Below are 4,367 nucleotides of genomic sequence, written 5' to 3' on the forward strand. Positions count from 1 at the left end.
GCTTAGACGACACGCAAATGCGTGTCAAGGAAGGCCCTATCAAAACGAGAGACGACACACTTTTGCGCGTCGTCTATAGACGACGCGCATTTACGACGAGCATTTATGACACGCAATGCGTATCATTAAAACCCTGTCAAGAAAGGCCATGTCCTAAATGACGATGACACACATTTTTGCGTATCGTAACTTTAAATGTTTAAAAAAATATATTTATATATTTATTAATTTTTAAATTAAATTTGCATTTAATGTCTCATAATAGAAATAAAATTCCATATACAAAAAATACAATCCATTGCATAAAATTTAATGTCATACAATTCTATTTCTCACAATATATAAATTTGCATTCATCTAATCTACTCTGTGTTTCAAACTAACAATTGAAATGAAGAATGCAACACTTGCATTTGCAACATCTTATCTCTTCCAGCTTGAGCTTTCTTTTCCTCTTCTAACTCTAGAGTTATTCACGTTCAACAACCCTGTAAACACAACACAAAATCACTTGTCATTTTCATTCTACTTTTAAAATTAATTCTTATTAGGACATTTTACTTTTAAACCTACCAATCTAGCAAATTTTTCAAAGAATATAATTTATAATTTTTTTATGGAAAGTACATTGCTATTTCTTGAATACAAGATGTTACAAATCAAGAAACTTACATGGACTGCTGACCACCAGTTTCCTTTCAGTAACGATTAACATTTAAAAAATTAAATCGGTGGCTAAAGCTACTCTCCCCCGGATCTGTCAAAAAATGCTTCATCTCAAAGAGAATGAAGGGATCTTTCAAGGGTACAAATACTAGGATTTCAGTGCTTGACCAATACCAAGAATGTAGGACTACTTCTACCACTCCTTTGGTAACTAGGACTATTTATCTGAATCCTAACAAATACTGAAGACAAATTCAAACAGGACCAACAAATCCAAGAAGAACATCATCAATTTTTGGGGAAGTGAATTGTCATTAACTCACCAGATAGGGTTTGAGAGTGTCAAATCCAAGAAGAACGTCATCCAATTTTCATGTTAAAAATCAAAATCTGAAACACCATCAAAGGTTAAAGAAATTCAAACAAGAAACGAGAACAAAGTGGAGATAAGAGAAGAGAATAATACTGTTCTAAGGTCTTTATTTTAGGAATGAACAAGGAGGTGATGGTGAAAACTAATGACCACCAATCAAAGCCTCTGTAATCATCTGTGAAGAGCATCACGCCACAAGACAACTAAGCCCTTTGGGGGCGGTGTTCATGTGTAGAGGTTTGCTGACACGTAGGATTCGAAGCGTAAGAATTTTCCCATACCCGGCAGCCTAAAAGAGAAGAAAGAAAGTGACAAACTGAAATTACCTGCGTGGGAAGTGGGATCAGAAAGATAGCTAAACCAAACCTTGGAACTTGTTGAGACCTGAGGGATGGCTGGCGGAGGTTGCCTCCTTCAATGTTCTTAACATTGTATAGACCGTACAGTAGTGGAGGTTGGAGTTCAACGAGGTCAGATGGTTTGAGGTGAGCAACATGGTCAACATATATCCTTTCAGTTTCTACTGTCTGAAGCAATAATAAATGTTAGGGGTATAATCGTAAATAGTTAAAACAATAAAACAAGCATTTACCTCTATAGTGTAGCTGGAGCGTACAAAAATAAGTTGTGAAATCCCATCAATCACATGCAACTCTTCAGGAGTAGTGATTATGATTATTCATATAAAACAAAAATTAGGTATCAATGATTATTATTTCATCAATAATTACACAAAAGAAGAAGATTATAAAGCATTAATGTTAGGTTGCATACCACTTTCATAGATATTTACTAGAAGATCCTTTTGTGCATGATTGATCAAAGGGTTCAAAAGAACATACACAGGGCTTTCGTTGATATCCATCAACTGTAACAAGATAATCATCATTATCATGTTAAAGAACAGTTTATTGAACAAAACCATAAGCCAATTTCACAAACCAAAGATACTATCAACCAATTTGTGTAACAGAATACAATCTGCAACTCGGATAATAACTAATACTGTGTAAAATCAACTTTAAGAGAAAGAAATTACAAAAAGTTATTTAGTTTTGTATGCAAAATAGGGAAAAAGAACTACTGAATAGATTAGCTTTTTACTAACGAATTCACTCCCAGAGTGTTTTGCTAAACATCCTCCTCATAAGGAAAGATCATTGAACAATTTGATAATTAAACCTTTAAGCATATATAAATGTATCAAATGTAATACTGTTTCACACATTTTGAAGTTAGATTAAAATAACAGTGCTCACAGCTTTGTGTATGTGCATATCTGATTCTTCTGCATCGGCGCCTGTTGAATACCATCCAAGGATGTAGAAGTTGGGAAATACTTTCTTATCTGTTCCAAAAACAAAACCAGATGTTGATTAATGTAAAAGAAACCATTAACATGTACTGCCTTATGAAGATCAAAAAACCCTAACATAAATTAAAGTGTCAGAGAAACCCTAGAAATCGATTGTTGTGTAAGTGTGTAAATATGCGTAGAAAGATAAAGGTGCAAACTCACAGAGTTCCTGTTTTTCTCTAGGAAGGAACAGTCGAGGGAATGGTTGGATGGATCATAGAGAAGTTCAAATCTGTTGAAGATCTCGATCTGAGTGGAATCGGAGATTGGGGAGCAGAAGAAGAGAGAATCAGAGAAGTTCGAAGTGTGGATTGAGTTTTTATGGTTCAATTTCAACTCAATTAGTAAAGAGTCCAAAACGATTACACCTCCCTGTACCTCACTCAATAATCGAAACCATAGAAATTCTTGAGTTTTGTATGAACTTTTCTCACAAATGATGTTCACGTTGCGGGATCCAAAGCGCCATAATCATGCCGAGATCCAGAATCGTATACGTTTGATGTTTACAAATCTGTTGTTGAACCCTGAAGAATCGACCTAGGTATTCCCACTGTTGAAGATGGGAAGTGTATAGATGCATGGGGGTTAAAGGGCTTGGAGATATGTTGGTTAAAGATGTGGTGGCAAGTCTAATATCCCCTTAGTCCCTTATCTTTTTTTTTTTTTGAATAACCCAAACCCTAACCGGCCCAAGAGGGGTCTAGGCCCATGGTTGGCCCAAAAATTTTCATGGGCTTTGATTTGGCTTGGCCCAATGAAGATTTTTGGCCCATTGATGCTTAATAGGGATTTTTGGTTCAAAGAGCCCAAAAATGAGGATTCTCGACCCAACTAAGGCCCAATTTGATGGGGTTTTGAGCATTCTAACACTCCTATGGTGTACATGCAACCCTAGAAACCTTGGATCTATGTTTTCTCTAATATTCATGCAAATTTGATTTTTCCAAGGTTCACATCCTAACTAGCATGGCATAGGGTACTTGTAATATAAAAACTAGTAGGGATGACATACCTTTCTTGTAGCTTGGATTCCTTAAGACCTTGTGAGCCTAGCACCCCAAATGTGATGCCTCAAATGTTTCACACAACACCACAACTATTGGAATAACTTGAGAGAAGAACACTTGATCACAAAATCGGCTGGCCCTCTAGTTCTTGTCTTAGTGGCGGATTTTGCTCCATATTAGGTTCCTGTTATAGTGTGCCACATGTAGGGTTACACCATGTAAACCCTAATATGCATGGCTTTTCATTTACCCCATGATCCATGGGTTTTAACCTCCATGGAGTATCCATAGAGCACCCAATGGGTCCTAGCCCAATCTAGTGAATCATGAACCATAAGCCCACTATATAAGAATGAAAGATTTACATAATCAATCCTCATATATTTAATTAGTCTCTTTTGATCACAAATTTAATTCCAAATTAATTCTTGATCAATGCTAATTAAATAGTATGATTTCATATTAATATATTAGAATATATTAACAAATCATAAGTGTCCTTATTCTCATTTTGTCTATCCAATTGTTGAGATGCCTAGCAACCCAAACGGACCATGCCAAGCCGGGTCAAGTACATACCAAATATAATTATGGACTTAGATACCTTATCCAACAGTCTCCTACTTGGATAAGTCTAATAACTATAGTTGCAAGTATGACTTCAGGAACCAACCAGCAATCGTAGCTCTTTCAAAGTCTCGTGGAACTGAGATGACGATGCACCATTTAAGATAAGTGATCATATAATCCTCTGTTCTAGATATCAGCCGGACAGATACATGGAACAATGTCATACTTATTGTCCAGCAGTTTGTTTCTCGATTTCCGATTTGTTTGACATATAACTACTCTTAACACATCAATTTGGTTCTGACCGGGCCCGGTACATAGGTCAAAACAAAATCATCGAGGGGCCCAGATATCGCTTTTAGTCCTACAAGGACTAAAAGGAACATATAAA

At 36.1% G+C, this 4,367-nt stretch overlaps 1 pseudogene across 1 annotated transcript; it reads right to left on the minus strand.

Moving 5' to 3' along the window:
- Window positions 1-280: 280 nt before the first annotated feature.
- On the minus strand, window positions 281-2,867 carry LOC145164748 (COP9 signalosome complex subunit 6a-like; annotated as a pseudogene). Its single transcript, XR_013739869.1, has 7 exons — window positions 2,559-2,867; window positions 2,299-2,387; window positions 1,814-1,907; window positions 1,632-1,693; window positions 1,366-1,566; window positions 673-1,281; window positions 281-488 (listed from the first exon to the last, which is right to left on the minus strand). The product of XR_013739869.1 is annotated as a COP9 signalosome complex subunit 6a-like (transcript).
- Between the last annotated feature and the right edge of the window lie 1,500 nt (window positions 2,868-4,367).

Source organism: Lactuca virosa, chromosome 3 (assembly GCF_052849685.1).
Source record: "Lactuca virosa cultivar CGN04683 chromosome 3, Lactuca_virosa_CGN04683_v6, whole genome shotgun sequence".
Taxonomy (NCBI): Eukaryota; Viridiplantae; Streptophyta; class Magnoliopsida; order Asterales; family Asteraceae; genus Lactuca; species Lactuca virosa.